Source organism: Zootoca vivipara, chromosome 8 (genome assembly GCF_963506605.1).
Source record: "Zootoca vivipara chromosome 8, rZooViv1.1, whole genome shotgun sequence".
In the NCBI taxonomy this organism is placed as follows: Eukaryota; Metazoa; Chordata; class Lepidosauria; order Squamata; family Lacertidae; genus Zootoca; species Zootoca vivipara.
In genome coordinates, this window is record NC_083283.1 from 528,367 (window position 1) to 544,743 (window position 16,377).

The following is a 16,377-nucleotide window of genomic DNA, read 5'->3' on the forward strand; positions in this document are numbered from 1 at the left end:
TGGCCGAGAAAAGAAGCCCCCTGCCCTGCCTTTGGGTTGGATCCAGCGGCCGCCGGGCTCGTGGCACAACCTGCCTCCAAGGTGCGCTTTCCCTTGCCCGGAATCCAGAGCTGCAGCAAGCCTCTCCGAGGGGGTGGGTGCGTGGGGGTCTCTTTCTGGTCGGCCTGTGCCGCTGCGCCTCCCCCTCCCCCTGCTGCATTTCGACTCCTGGCCACGCCCCCTCCTGACGCTCCGCCCCCGCCCGGCAGGAAAGCCCCCCCCCCGCAGCGCCGCCGTCCCTAGACGCCGAGCTGCGCCAGGCGAGCCGCGGAGCTGCGCCGAAGCCCGTCAGGTGAGCGCCGCGGCGGCGGAGGAGGGGGGGGGCAAGCCCGGTTCCCAGCAGCGCTGCGGCGGGGGCTGCGCGGCCCTCGGGAGCAGCGGAATCCTAAGCCGCGGGGGTGGGGGGAGGTGATGCTACGGTCCGGAGGAGCCGCGGGAGGGAGACGGATGCAAACTGCCGCCGGGGGAGGGATGCCTTGGGGCGGGAGCCCCGTCGCCTTACCTGGTCGCCCCCCCCCCATTCCGGCAATGGGGGTCCTGGTCTTGGTGCTTTGTCGGGCGGGGGCCGTGGAGCTGTCCCGCGGCGTCCGGGGCTGGAAAGCGAGGCCGGAGTCGAGCCTCCTCCGGGGGGGGCGCCGATGGCCGGTAGGGGGCTCAGCCTCTTTGGCTCTCCCGGGAGGCCTGCAATGCGGTGGGGCGGGAGCTCTGGAGGGGCTCCGTCGGCGCGGAGGAAGCATGGATGGAGCCCAGGGCAGGCGGTGTGAAAAACACCCAGCGCGGCCTGAGCAGCATCAGAGCAGAGGCAGTGCCCCCCCCCGCGAAAATAGGGGATTAAATCGTAAATGAAACCTGGCCCAAATGAAATGCAGAATTGAAGACTTTCTGGCATTGGAGCCAACTCCTAGGGGCCGAGGTCCCTGCCCCCCCTAAAATATTTGAGAAGCTTCCCCCCAGTTAATGGACATTCGCAGTCAAATGGTGTGCATGAACCGTGCCTTGTGATCGATTATGTGGGACTGGGCTTACCTGCCCCCCCCCCAATATTTTATTCAAGTTGGCCCCCCTGCTCTCTGGCTTTTCGTTTTCCTTTTGTTTGTTCCGAGTGGAATGATTTGTAAATTTCCTTGATGTCTTTGGGAAGAGGCCTCTTTGTCTTTTTTAGAAGGCGGGTGGAGGGAAGGAGGGTCGTGGCACCAGGTGGGTCTTCAGGGAATAGGATAATAAACCCCAGGCTGTGTGTGGGGTGTGAGAGGAAGAAGCCAGGAGGGAAAAGAAGTCCTTTGGTTCCTGGTGTTGGTTCTTCGTCTATATATCCTCGATCTGCCCCTCTGTCCCCCTGGGCAGCTGACAGCTTTGAAGAAGGCAGGACACAGCCCACCCACCCACCCCCCCGCACTAGCTGACCCCCTCCTGGCTTGGCCTTGCAGGAGTCACACTCAGCCTTGCCCCAGCCTTAGATTTATACACTAAATTTCGGCATAACCCCTATTTACCGTGCTCCGTCCTATTTAACATCGCTTACGGCCGCATCTCACCAATATAGCTTCATTAAAGCTAGGTTCAATGTTTTTCCAACAAACGTGCTGAAACATAGATTTACTAAGGGCCAAGTCTCTTCAATGTGTGCTTGTGAAATTAAAACATCTGAATCTCTACATCATGTTATGTTTATCTGCCCTATGTACAGTTCGGCTCGTGCTAGTATACTAAACTCCATAATCCAGCCTATGGCTGACAAACCAGTTGACCTACAGCTTGCCTGGGTTCTTCAAGATGTGGACCCTTATATTACTCTACAGGTTGCTAAATTCCTAACAGCCGTCCTCTCGTACAAGAGGCGGAATGGAATGTTAGCTGATTATTTATAGTTATAAGAATTTTCTATAATGACATCAGATATTGATTTTAGCGTAGTGCCTAAATTTTTAATCATAATCTTAAACTTTTCTTTTTGAATTGTTAATATTTGTCCTTGTGAGCTGTGAATTGTGTTATATTATTTGTGGCTTGTACGAGTCCGCTGTTTTATTTGATTTAATTTGTTGTGTTTCATGATGGGCGTAAAGCCGAATAAACATCTTTGTAAACAGCCTTGCCCCACCACACGGGTTTGCTGTGAGAGAGGAGAGTTGACTGGCAAGGGTGCCTTCGAATGTGTCAGACCACAACTCCCATTTGCCCCAGGGGGCTTGGCCTCAGAGGGGAGGGCAGGTGCCATTCACAACATCTGCTGGAGAGTACCAGTGTGCCCCCCACCATCCTGTGCTACAGTCATGGTGGGCACCTGCCCAGTTCCTCCTTGGTGCTCTGAGCTCCACGAAGTGGGCAGGCAGGATTAGAGCCTCTGTGCTCAGTGCTTGGGCTTTGGCACATGTCCTCCATGTAGCTGGGGGAGCCTGATGTGTGTCCCAAATGCAGCAGCTGCCTCTTGTTCAGCGCTGGCTGGGTGGGAGGGAGCAAAGGGTCTTGGCCTGCCAAGTTGGCTAGTGGGGAAGTGGCTGCAAGGCCCCACGGTTCAGCAGTGAGCTGGGGTCTGCGAAATGCTTTGGCCCTTCCAGTCTGCATTGCAGCCGGCTTAAATAAGCTCCAGCCCAGCCCTCAACGCTGGCCCAGGGCCCAGATGACTTGGGTACGTGTGGCGGTGGCCCCTGGGTGCCCTGTGGGGCAGGGCAGGACTGCTGCTGCTGCTGCACCAGAAGGTTGTCTTGCTCAGTGTTTGGGAAGAGGAGGCTGCTGCCCCCTCCCAGCTCCTGGGCCTTCCCCTAGGAGGAGGAAGGGGCACCTGAGCTGCAGCTGGGGGATGGCCGAGCAGCCCACCCCGGGCTGGGGTCCCTGATGGAAGCTGAGTCTGCCTTTCAAGGAGTTGTAGAGCTGGGACCCCAAGTGGGTCACCCAGAGCAGCTGAAGGTCCTTGGCAAGTTCGCTGGTCCCACAGAGCAAAGGACCCCAAGGGAGCGAGGCCACATTTTATGGGGTCAGTCTGAGAGAGGTTTCAGACTATCCTGAACTCTTCTTCAGGCACAAGAAGTGTTCCAGGCGCACCATGCAAGACAGAGAGTGAGGGATGGATCTTTGCCACAGATAAAGCGAGGGGCTGTTGCTCTCCAGATTGCAGAAGAGAATTCTGGGGTGTTCCCCTGTGATGACACTGAACATGCTGCGCTCTCGAGGGTGGGGAATATCTTCTTGGGCATGGATCGCTCTGAGGGAAGAGCGGAGTCACACACTCAGTGTGCTAAATGGGGCTGCTTTTCATGCACGGCGTCAATGCACAACCCCGCAAAATGTGTTGTCGTATATTAGCGAGCATAAAACGTTCCATCTCAGGGGAGTGAGGGACGCTCCTTGGCCTGGAGCGCCGGAGAATCTATTGTGTTGGATGTGGAGGTGCTTCTAAGGCAGGCATCGCCAACCTTCGGCCCTCCAGATGTTTTGGACTACAATTCCCATCATCCCTGACCACTGGTCCTGTTAGCTAGGGATCATGGGAGTTGTAGGCCAAAACATCTGGAGGGCCGCAGGTTGGGGGTGCCTGTTCTAAGGGGAGGACGCCCGTCCGTCCGGCTCTGTTCTGGTTTGGTTTCTTTCTAGGTGAGGAGGCTGGATTTGGGGTTTAGGTGCTAGTCGGTTCCCTGAAGTCTCTTGGCCGGTTTCCACATTGCAGGACATCACATAGCACATTTCTGAATTGGCTCTTGGCATCTGTCATCTTGGTCTCAAAGCAACATTTTCTAGAGTGCAAGACACAGAGTTGTGAGGTGAAATCATAACAAAAAAGCCCCTTTCCTCCCTCAACCCCTGAGTTCTCCGGAACCCTGCACTTGAAGGGGGGCCTCTGGGGCCACAGAAAGGGGGTCCCCCCCACTGGTATGACTTGAGCCTTCAGCCGCTGTGTGAGGCTGGTCCTTCTGCCCAGGGCATGAGAGGAGGTACAGAGTGGGGCTCTTGCCCCTTGGGAGGAGGACGGGCTGTGTGCCCCTTGGAGCATCTCTGTGTGGGTCATCCTGTTCTGCTGGCTGGGCCCTTCCTGCAGAAGAGCTGCTGTGGCCTTGCTCCCTTTGTTTGAGTTTGCGGGTTTGTGTGTGTGTGTGTGTTGCCAGGCCTCTGTCCCAGACTGGCCCTGCAGTCTCCCCCTGGCCAGGCTGCTGCTTTCTCAGGCGGCAGGTGGCACACCCCAAGAATTGGTCTTTAACTGCCTTTCAGTGGCCTTTCAATCTCAGTCCCTAATGAAAAGCACCAGGACTGGGTTTGGCTTGGAGAGAAAGGCCGCTCTCCGCAGGCCCAGCAGAGGAGGCGACCCGCTCTGGCTCCTGGAAGAGATGCGCAGGCAGGAACCAAGAGCCCTCGCGGGGGCGCTGGGCAGCAGAGGGACAGTACGTTTCCGAGCACAATTCAAAGTGTTGGTGCTGACCTTTAAAGCCCTAAACGGCCTCGGTCCAGTATACCTGAAGGAGCGTCTCCACCCCCATCATTCTGCCCAGACACTGAGGTCCAGCGCCGAGGGTCTTCTGGCGGTTCCCTCGCTGCGAGAAGCCAAGTTACAGGGAACTAGGCAGAGGGCCTTCTCGGTAGTGGCACCCGCCCTGTGGAACGCTCTCCCATCAGATGTCAAAGAGAAAAACAACTACCAGACTTTTAGAGGACATCTGAAGGCAGCCCTGTTTAGGGAAGCTTTTAATGTTTAATGAATTGTTGTACTTTAATATTTCTGTTGGAAGCCGCCCAGAGTGGCTGGGGAAACCCAGCCAGATGGGCGGGGTATAAATGATATTATTATTATTATTTATTATAGCTGGACCAGGGAACTTCGCTGCTAGAGCTTCCCTTGGTGATGGCTTATCCACCTTTGCAGAAACAACCCCCACCCCCAGAATCGGTTGCCACGTCCCCCTGCTGCAAACCTCGCCTTTAAAAAGAGGGGGCAGCTGATGTTGCTTTTGCCCTTTGGAGGGGGGAAGGGGGCCCTTGGGGTTTCTGTTGTTTTGGTGATGCGGAAAGATCCAAGGTCCCCACGGAGGTTTCCTGCGAGCCTGGCCTTCGCTGTGCCCCCCCACCCCGCTCATGGTGGCTGATTCGGCCCAGGGCATCTCGGCGCCCCCTCCCCATGCTGGGTGGGCCGAGCGAAGGGATTAGGGCCGCCGAGGCCAGAAATAGGCCCGGCGGGGAATTAGGACGCCTTAAACTCAAAGCGGATTACGGGCGGGGGGGGAAGGAGGAGGGGACGCGGCAGCCCCCACCCCCATTGTCGGCAGGCGCTGCCACCCGTAGGGGTCTCCGTGTGCCCTGCGCAGATGCAGAGCCCGGTGACACAGCGGCAGCAACGGTGGGGGGGGGCAGGTGCCCCCTTGGCCGGCCAGGATGTCACTGGGATGCTTGACACACACACAGTCGGTGTGTGTGTGTGTGTGTGTGTGTGTGTGTGTGTGTGTGTGTGTGTCTTTGGCTGGCCTCCTTCCAGGCTGTCCCATTTGGGTGTGGCGTCTCTGCTGGAGTGACTTCCTGGCTGGCTCTGCATGTGGCACCAGCAAGGGTTCCTTCCTTCCCAGGTGGCTGGGGGTGCCTCCCTCCCCCCCCCCGCCCTGTTCCCAGTCCGCCACAATCCATTCTTAGTGAGCCTGGAGGAGCACCCTCGATGGGGATGGGGAAAGGAAACCCCTTTGGGTGCCTAGGGGGCTTCTTTGGGGTCCCTCTTGGGCCAGGGAGCAGGGGCCTTTTTTCCGTGGCCAGCTGCAGCCCCCCCCCCAAGCCTCCCCCCTCCCCCAGCCAACCTGCACTATCCTGGCCTTGTTTCCGTTCTCTGGGGAAGCATTGGAGGCCAAGTTTCCTTTTCTATCACAGCTGCCTGGCCCCCTCCCAGTTGCTGACAGAAGCCAGCAAGTGCTACCGTAGGAATGGGGACTGAGGAGAGGGGGGCGGGTGGGGGGGGGCAAAATGCTGCTCTCCTCCCTTCCACCTTGCAGCTTCTGGCTAAGTGGCACAACCAAGCTGTGCCCATAGCTCTGGACTGCAAAAGGGGACTAACTTGTCCCTTGCTGCTGGCACAGCCTGGCATCTTCTCTGTGCACCCTCACTAGCCCCCCTGTTTGGTCTGAAGGGGGGGAGGGAGCAACCTCTCCTCCCCCAATTTGCTAGGGCGTTATCATGGGCTGCTGCTGCTATCTGGGGTCCTTGAGCAAGAGATTCCATGCAGAATTCCTCCTTCGCTCATCTGTTTGCCCTTCCTGATTATCTGGGGTCTGCTCTGCCTTGCCTTGTTTCTGGGAAGGTGTCTCCCCCTTTTGTTTCCTTCAATCCATGCTCAAGGGCCACCTTCCCTGCCACGGCTTAAGCGGCTTCCTTCAGCTGCCTCCTCCCCATGCTGCCCAATCCTTGCTGCTGCATTGCCAGCTGCGAGGAGGAGAGCTGCAGTGGCCTTCTCATACTGCGGGGAGTGCTGACTCTGCCTGCTATCTTCTGTTCACACAAGGTACATCTGCTGCAGGGGGGGGGGCTTTGCACCCCAGCACACATTTACCGGAACCCCTGTGGGGGTTCATTTTACGACCCTGTTTTAATTTTTAAAAGAAAACTTTTAATCATGGTTAACATTTTCCCTCCCGCCTTTTTTAAATGAAAGAGGTGTTGAATCAAAAGAACAAAAATGGAATCATACGTGTCCCCCACCAATGTTGAAATGGACCTGTGCTGAACTGCGGTGGGTTCAGTCTGCCGACACTCCATCAAAGCCGTGCCTTTTTAAAAAAGACAGATGCTAAGGACATCTACCCTGGCAGATCTTGTCCCTATTTTCAAAAAGGGGGAAAGAGAGGACCCAAACAATTACCGCCCAGTCAGCCTGACATCAATACCAGGAAAGATTCTAGAGCAGATCATTAAGCAAACGGTCTGTGAGCACCTAGAAAGGAACGCTGGGATCACTAAAAGTCAGCATGGGTTTCTGAAAAATAGGTCATGTCAGACTAATCTGATCTCATTTTTTGACAGAATTACAAGCCTGGTATATGAAGGGAACGCTGTGGATGTAGCCTATCTTGATTTCAGCAAGGCCTTTGACAAGGTGCCCCATGATATTCTTGTAAAGAAGCTGGTAAAATGCGGGCTAGACAATGCTACCATTCAGTGGATTTGTAACTGGCTTACTGACCGAACCCAAAGGGTGCTCATCAATGGCTCCTCCTCATCCTGGAGAGAAGTGACTAGTGGGGTGCCACAGGGTTCTGTCTTGGGCCCAGTCTTGTTCAACATCTTTATCAATGACTTGGATGATGGGCTTGAGGGCATCCTGAGCAAGTTTGCAGATGACACCAAATTGGGAGGGGTGGCTAATACCCCAGAGGACAGGATCACACTTCAGAATGACCTTAACAGATTAGACAACTGGGCCAAAGCAAACAAGATGAATTTTAACAGGTAGAAATGTAAAGTACTACACTTGGGCAAAAATAAAAATAAAAAATGAAAGGCACAAATACAGGATGGGTGACACCTGGCTTGAGAGCAGTACATGTGAAAAGGATCTAGGAGTCTTGGTAGACCACAAACTTGACATGAGTCAACAGTGTGATGCAGCAGCTAAAAAAGCCAATGCAATTCTGGGCTGCATCAATAGGAGTATAGCATCTAGATCAAGGGAAGTAATAGTACCACTGTCTTCTGCTCTGGTCAGACCTCACCTGGAATACTGTGTCCAGTTCTGGGCACCACAGTTCAAGAAGGATACTGACAAGCTGGAACGTGTCCAGAAGAGGGCAACCAAAATGGTCAAAGGCCTGGAAACGATGCCTTATGAGGAACGGCTTAGGGAGCTGGGTATGTTTAGCCTGGAGAAGAGAAGGTTAAGGGGTGATATGATAGCCATGTTCAAATATATCAAAGGATGTCATATAGAGGAGGGAGAAAGGTTGTTTTCCGCTGCTCCAGAGAAGCGGACACGGAGCAATGGATTCAAACTACAAGAAAGCAGATTCCACCTAAACATTAGGAAGAACTTCCTGACAGTAAGAGCTGTTCGGCAGTGGAATTTGCTGCCAATGAGTGTGGTGGAGTCTCCTCCTTTGGAGGTCTTTAAGCAGAGGCTTGACAGGCATATGTCAAGAATGCTTTGATGGTGTTTCCTGCTTGGCAGGTGGTTGGACTGGATGACCCTTGTGGTCTCTTCCAACTCTATGATTCTATGATCTGTGCTCCTCATCTGTTCTTCTGACAAGTTCCTGCGGTCTGGGAAAGTCCAAAATAGTTATGGGGAAGGCACAAGTTTAGCATATCCCATAAAAAGTGAGCAAACAGTGTCACGCTAAATACTGATTGTGAAAAAGCTCTGAAAGTGTCACATGGTGGGTGCAATTTGCCCATTTCATAACAGCTGTCTTGGTCTTGCAAAACAAAAGTCAAGGCCCAAGAGACAATCTGGTCCCTGTCAGTCTATCCAGGGAAACAGCCTTCGCCTCTAATCTGAGTAACTTGAATTACTCAAGCACTAGAGATTTACTGTTTGGGGCCAATAAACCATTTCATAGGCTTTTTCTTGTCGCATATACAGTAGTTCAGATTGTGCTCCTCAAAGGCAGAAGAGCGCTGCCTCCTCAAAGGACACACAAACCAGACTGTGTGACACCCCCCCTTCTCCTCCTTGCACACTCTGTGCTCTCAGCCCGGCATGGCCACCTTTGCACTGGCACAGCTGTGTCCACTTGGGAGCAAGCGGGGGGCGGGCGGTCCTTTCTGCCTGGCCACCCTTCCCCAGATGTGAGGGGAAGAAGCAGAGCACAAAGCCACAATTTATTTTACTTACATCATGCCACTTTTCCTTGCCCCTTTTATTTTCACAACAACCCTGTGAGGTAGACCAGGCCGAGAGACTAGACTGACTCATGTTCACCCAGTCAGCTTCATGGCTAAGTGGTGATTTGAACCTGGATCTCCCCAGTTCTTGCCTGTGACACTTTTGTAAAAACTACTCCTGCTAATGCACCACTGCTTGGAGAACTGACTGTCGCTTCCTGTGATCCTGGAATCGGGGATCCTGGCTGGCTTCTCCCTAACAAGCCTGGGCTTACAAGGCAGCGACAAGACCCTGTCTGAGGCCTGCTAGTGATTTAGACTTTCTGGGGGAAACAAAAGCACAACCAAGAGTTTGTATGTCACAGGAAGCCAAGGTTCATTGCACTTCCTGGTTTGTTGCTCAGCCCTGGCAAGAAGTGAAGCAGGAAGGCCACAGCAGGTGCCCCTGTGTGCTGCTCTTTCCTGGTAAGCTGGCAACCCCGGCTGAACCACCACACCCTGCTTGCAAATTGTGCACCTTGAATCTGCGATGTCTTTGGGATTCTTTGAATGGAGCAAAAACCAGAATGAGCTTTGCGTCCTGATCCTGGGCATCGTTTACTCAGAGGGAAGTCCTGTTGATTTCAGGAGGTGGACTTGAGGTGGAGCTCAGGGCCCGTTTCCGGGAATGGCAGATCACACGGCCGCTTAAAGCAGGCTCTAGACTTTGTGCCGGCAGGGCTGCCAGGATCCTGCAGGAGCACCTGCAAGGGGCTGTTTTGGCAAGGCGTTGAGGCCCAAGCGTAAAGAGGGTGCCCCCCCCCAATATGCGTCTTGTCTGTCGCTGCCAGTAAGGGATGGGTTCCTGCTGCTATTTTGGCAAGAGGGTCACCCTCTCCCCTCCGTTGCATCTTGAGGGGAGTAGATGCTGGATCCCCTGAGTAGATGGAGGAGCAGTTCAGAGGTGAGCAGAGAGAGAGTGTGGCAGCAGGAGAGCAGCTTCCCTGGAGAGAAGGCGGCTTTGCGGTGCTCAGCTGGGATTCTGCAGAGGGGAAAGGACTGTTATGGCTGTCATTTGACCCCACTGGGGGAAGGGAGAGGCACATGCTGATGATCCAGCCTGGTTGGTGAAGAAGAGAAGGGCAGCCTTTTGCTCAGCGTGTTCATGGGAGCAGCTCAGCTTGGAGATCCAGGGCAGGCACACGCTGGTCCCCAGAAGCGAGAGCTTCCTGGCAGGGATGTGAGAAGATGCTTCCCCCGTCTCCCGCATTGCTTTCAATGTTAAAAGTGGGGGAGCAGGAGTGTTTTTTTGCTCTGCAGCTCCTGCCCCCGGAGGAATGTCCGGCCTGCTCCACACGGGGCTGGGGGTGTTGCTTGTCCTTCGAGAGTGTGTGGCACAGCACATTGGCCAGCTGGGCAGGACGGGCAAGTCCTGGATAATTTGAGGGAGGGCAGGGAGCAGGTGCCAGCCCAGTGGTGGGTCAGGTGGGAGGGGGAAGCGAGGGAAAGGGGGGGTCTGGTTCTGGGAATTGGAGGGGGAAGCCCAGCCACCCTTGGCTCTGTTACATAGTAAGTTTTTTCGCTGTTATAAACAGCAGATGTGCTCACAAGAGTTTTCACTGCCATAGTGCAAGAGTTTGCTAGCACAGTTGCTAAAAGATGGCGCTGTTTGTAGGCGGCTCGACACACAAGGGTATGTGTATGCTGAAGAGTTTGCTAACACAGATGTTTGGATTACACTGTTGTAAGTAGCTCACCACAGGTCTCAAAACCCGGAGTCCAGAGAAGGGTACAGAGTTTGTCCTCAAGAGACAGTGAACCATGCCCAAAGGCTGCATGGGCAAAGACCATTTTTTCCTTGGAGAAGGAAGCTGGACCACGTCCAAAGGGGCGTGTGTACCTGATAGTCAAAGAGCTATGACGCCATGACTTATCAGAAATGCAAGATGGTATGGCCAATGCCAATCCAGTTGCAGGTAGTTCCAAAGGTGAACTGCAGCACAGGGCATAAATCGGGGGAGTTTGTTAGGATTCATTCCCCGTCTGCAGTCATAGGGTTATTGTGTATCATATGACTGTATGTGTTTTCATTCCCACAAAGTGGAAGAGACGTAGACAGGATGTTTACGTGGGACTGTTGTTCCTTTGTTCTTTCTTTTTACTGGCTGTGATGCCAGAGAGAGGGAGCCATGATGTAGAGCTCCCAATTTGTTTATATGTAAATAAAGCACTTTAGCCTTATTTACTGACTTGTGTGTTGTTCATCACGTTTGTGAGAGCAATCGCATATTTGTGAGAGCAATCGCATAACTGCCCCCTGGGACGGCCGAATTACTGACAGGCTCCTTGTTTCCCACAGGTAGGCAGGCTGCCCTTTTGCCCTGCTTTCGGTCCTGTGGGGTCTTGAGCTCTCCCCAAGAGGTGGGGTGGGAGCTGGGAGCAGTTCTTCTTCCCCATGAGGATCAGGTTGGCAGCTAAGGAGGCTGCTGTTGTGCTCCCAAGGTAAGGGCTGGCCCCAGCGGCCTCTTGAGTCACGAGGAGCCACCCAGGCATTGAGGCTGCCAGAGGACAGCGGTCAGGATGGGAGCTGGTGGGGCTCTCACTTGCCAGCATGAAACAAATGTGGAGCAGCTTCCGGTGCATTTTCAGGCTCAGGCCGAGGGGATGCTTTTGGCCCATGAAGCCCTCTGCAGCTCAAGATCCGGAGGACCCCTTGCACCCCCCTAATCCCGCCCCAGTCTTTCAAGTATTTCTCAGAAGGCCCTCTCCAGGCTCTTCCTCCTCCCAGTCAACACACCTTCAGAAGTGGGGAGGGCAGTGTGTGAAAATAGTGGTCCCTTGGTTTAGATAGCTTAGGGGTGCCTTGGAAGGGAGGGGGCCCTAATAATGGAGAGCTTTGGGGTGCTCTTCCCACTGTGGCTCAGCTGGTGCCCAGACTCTGGACTTGAGGCACAAGGCTAACATGTTTTTTGTCCTCTTGTGAGCATTTAATTAGGTCACTCCGTGTCTTTTGCTCCTGGGCTGCTCTCGTCCAGCTGCGTTTCATGGATCGCCTGCCTGCTTTTGCTGTTGCTTTTGTTGACCGACTTCTTCGCTGGGTCACACATAGTGCCAAGCCACGGTTTAGCAGACCAAGAACCTGCCCCTGCAAGTTGCTTCTTTCCCCCACGTTTGTTCTGTTTACAGCTGCTTTTGCTCTGTGTCAGGGAAGAGTGTGGGGGCTGGCCCATGACATCAAGCCACAGTTGACAGAAACCATGGTTGTAAGCCGACAACAAACCATAGCTAAGCCCCTGAGCAGGGTTTGGGTGATCAAGCAAAACCATAGGTGAAATGAACCATGGCTTGGCATCACTCGCAAACAAGGCTTGTTTTGAATCTGTCATGGTTCGTCACCTTGAAAACTCCTTAAGAGCTGGAAGATGGAATGTGCATTTTAGCATATATTTAGGACCATCCACAACCTGACCGGGGAGGGGGGTGGGAATCTGTGTGCCACTCAGGCAGCCGCCAAGACACGGTGGAGTCCTTGTTTTCTTCACTTACACAGGGACCCGGGAGTATCTGATGAAAGCTTGCATTAGGTTCCAGTTAAACAGCTCAGATTTCCTCCAACGCGCTGCCTTAGCCAGAGTGGAGTGACGCACCCGGTGCGGGGAGAGGCAGGAGGACATTTGACCCCTAGGATCATCAGCAGGATTAGGCCAGCCTTGCCTGGTGGCCTTGAACTGTTCCGGTATCCCTCCTTGGTGTCATTGCCCCACCTGGGCCCTGGCATCCCTGTGGGCAAAAGGCCGACTCAGAGCTGAACAGAAAGCTGCCCTGCCCTTTGAACTGGGAATCTGGCCCTTTCCTGAATCCAGGCTTGTTCCCATTCCCATTCCCTCCCCTCCGTCTCTGATCCAAGGTAGACAAGATGTTAACTGCCCAGCATCCGAGTTTGGAAAGTCAGAATGGGGCATGGCAAACGGGGTGGGGGCATTTAACCCTCCCTTCTGTGTCCCTGACTGGAAATCACCTCAAGGAAGCAGGGGGGGGGGTGCAGTTTCTGATAGGGAGTGGCTTTCTTTGGGAGGGAAATCTAGCGGCCTCGATCCCCTCCGCCACATTATTTTAAACACCCAAACTGAGCTTGCTCCTTGAATGCCAGTCCCAGCCTGGCTGTCTATGCTGCGTTGCTGTGTGTGGAGGAGCTGATCTTGGGGATGACTCTGATGCTCTTATAAGTCACCTGCTGCTCTGCAGTAACTAAAACTATTAGTACTAATCGGTAGTTCAGCGCTCTCTCTCTCTCTCTCTCTCTCTCTCTCTCTCTCTCTCTCCCCCTCCCTCCTTTCCATTTTGCACCATGAAGAGGTTTGTGGTGGCGGCGGCATCAGGGAAGGAGGGGCTGCTCTGCTCACTTCTGTCTCTTCCACCCAGGAGTCCTTCTTTCCCCCTCCTTAGGGTGCTGCCCTGTTGCAGTTCCTATGGGATCCCATCTCTAGAGAGAGACAGTGCCCTTGTGGGGAGGAGGGGGCGGCCGAGTGACCTTGCAGCCTTGGGAGTGGTTACCTGATGCCCAAGCAGGCATGCAACAGTCCAGAGGTGCCCAGAATGACAGCTTGAAAGTGGGGGGTGGGGGCATTGCTGCTGGATGAAGAGGACTGTCCAGACCAGGGGTCAGCAAACTTTTCCAGCAGGGGGCCGGTCCACTGTCCCTCAGACCTTGTGGAGGGCCGGACTATATTTTGAAAAATATATATGAATGAATTCCTATGCCCCACAAATAACCCAGAGATGCATTTTAAACAAAAGGACACATTCTACTCGTGTAAAAACATGCTGCTTCCCAGACCGTCCGTGGGCCGGATTTAGAAGGCGATTGGGTCGCATCCGGCCCCCGGGCCTTAGTTTGGGGACCCCTGGTCCAGACTTTATCTATTTCTCAAGGAGATGAGGAACTGCCCAGGGGATCTCTTTGGGGGTACCGTGGAGGCATGAGGATAGGTCCCTGGCCAAGCTCATTTGGGGAAAGCCAACAGGACTTTAATTCAGAAAGTACATTGGGAAGAGTTTAGAACAGGGGTCGGCAACCTAAGGCCCATGGGCCACAAGCGGCCCACAGGGGTCGTTTAACCGGCCCACGAGCCGCCCCCGAACCGAGCAGCCCACTCAGTGAGTCCCTGCGCAGCATGGCACGGGGACATCATGTCTGCGCAGACATAGGTGCCGGAAATCGCGAGCGCAGGCACGATCTGGCCCACAGAAGGATCTCCGCTGGAGTGAACTGGCCCAGGGGAGGTAAACCTTGCTGACCCCTGGTTTAGAAGAAAAAGGGCAACGGGGGGGGGGGAGCATCTGATAGGCTTCAGCACCCTCTCTTCCCACCTGGGTGTTGGGGATATTTGACTTTTAGAGGGGAAAGAAGGAAACAGCTGCTACCCTTTGAAATGGGAGGTGTGCCGCTGAGGTGGAACAAGAGGAGAGGGCGTCTCGTGGATCAGAAGTGGGTCAAGGACCAGGAAGCAAAGAGCAGGAATAATTGGACAGTCCTCCAAATAGAGAGTGGTAGAAAGTGAATTCCACATCAATGTTCCTGGGGTCTGAACTGGCAGGGACCGTTGAAATTGCAAGTAAAACTGCCGATATTGTAATGCTGATATGCAAATCTATGGTGCAACTGTACAGTTTGGGTTGCCTCCCGTCCAAAGGGATAGCGTAGTCGGAAAAGGTTCAGGAAAGTCCAATCAAAGGGGATGGAGTCCCCATGGAGAAAAGCTGCAGTACTGGGGACTTTTCAGTTTAAAGAAAAGCAACATGATAGAAGTTTGTAATATCATGGCATGGCATGGCATGCGGAAAGTGGGTAGAGAAATGTTTCCCCCCTCTCTCACCTACCGGTAATACCAGAACTCATGGACATCCAATGAAACTGAATGTTGGAAAATTGAGGACCAATCCAATAAAATCCTTCTTCATGCAGAGCTTAATTAAATGATGGCACTTGATCAGTGTTAGAAACTCGGATATATAAGTTAGGTGCCAAAATGGTTCTTTAAACCAAGGTTAGGGTCGCCAAAACAGAATGTCTTAATTGCCATTTGGGGGCAAGAGCAAAGTCTTATTTTTCAATGGATGGACTGACTGTGATCGATTCTCAGTTAAACATCCGGCTAGTTCAAAGGACAATCCTGAGCTCAGTTAAGAACTTTGAGAACTTAAAGAAGAAAACTCACTTGGCCCAGGGACAGTCAGCTTATACACTGGCCTATTCCTACCTCTTTTTCTTCATGGTGACAAGGACCATTCATAACATAAGAATATTCTTCACAACTGTGAGCAGGGCCGGGGGTGGAGGTAATTGAAGACAAGCGGCAATAATTATAGAATCATAGAATCATAGAGTTGGAAGAGACCACAAGGGCCATCCAGTCCAACCCCCTGCCAAGCAGGAAACACCATCAAAGCATTCCTGACAGATGGCTGTCAAGCCTCTGCTTAAAGACCTCCAAAGAAGGAGACTCCACCACACTCCTTGGTAGCAAATTCCACTGCCGAACAGATCTTACTGTCAGGAAGTTCTTCCTAATGTTTAGGTGGAATCTTCTTTCTTGTAGTTTGAATCCGTTGCTCCGTGTCCGCTTCTCTGGAGCAGCAGAAAACAACCTTTCTCCCTCCTCTATATGACATCCTTTTATATATTTTATATATCCTTTTATATATATATTAGCTATAACTTTGTTCACTGCTCCTGCTCAAGCTGCACAGAAAAAAGCATTTTGGTTCCTGAAATTCATTCTGATTCTGCAGATAAAATACAACAGATAGAATTCTACAGGATGGGGGATTCGTGTGTGAAAACAGTCGAGATCCAAGGATGTGCCTCCAGATGGTGAAGATGTCAGGTGCCGCAACACAAAAGGGAAAATGTCGAGGGAAGAGGGGAACAAGAAAACTCAGGGCACTGCCTTCTTACTGCTAGAATGTTCTTAAGGCCTTGGTGATTCCCAAGGAAAATCCGCCGTGACCCTCCCTTGCTGGAAATGACTAGTGTGGGGTCATTGTCTTCTGCGGCCAGGCTGGACTCTGTAGGTTCCCAGGGCTGCAGCCGACAGCATTGCTCCAGGGCAGATGACCTTGGTCACAGGGGAGGTTGAACTTGAGGGGGCAAAAAGGAGCCTTGTCCAAGGGGGGGGGGCGCAGCAGCAGGAACTGGAGGGGCAGCTGCTCCCTGTCTGCCGCAGCTGCTGCTGTTCCTCCAACTCAGACAAGGACATGGTCCTAACAAACTTGGCACATGTGCAAAAGGAAAGTAAAATCTGGTCACATTTAACCTCAAAAGAAGAAACTAACATGAGGAAATCAGTTGCAAATACTGTAGTTATTCTTCTTCCAATTATAGTAGAGCTTATCAGCTGTGAGTGTCTGCAAGTTATTCCAGTCCTATGGCTGTTCTCCTCTAGTCGGCCACTGCAGGACGGAAACAGGACGTGTGCGGAGCGTCCCTTGTTTCCTTGCTCGGCCTCCCCCAACCTGGTCCCCTCCAGATGTGGGGCTGCAATTCCCGTCACCCCCCCCCCAGCCAGCATGGCCAAA

At 53.3% G+C, this 16,377-nt stretch overlaps 1 protein-coding gene across 1 annotated transcript in view; it reads left to right on the plus strand.

The window, feature by feature from the left end:
- Nucleotides 1-237: 237 nt before the first annotated feature.
- The window catches only part of GRINA (glutamate ionotropic receptor NMDA type subunit associated protein 1), a 32,263-nt gene continuing 16,123 nt past the window's right edge, over nucleotides 238-16,377 (plus strand). Inside the window, exon 1 of the mRNA XM_035124644.2 lies at nucleotides 238-331. The gene's annotated coding sequence lies outside the window, so the exon portion shown is untranslated. The remainder of the gene's footprint in view (nucleotides 332-16,377) is intronic.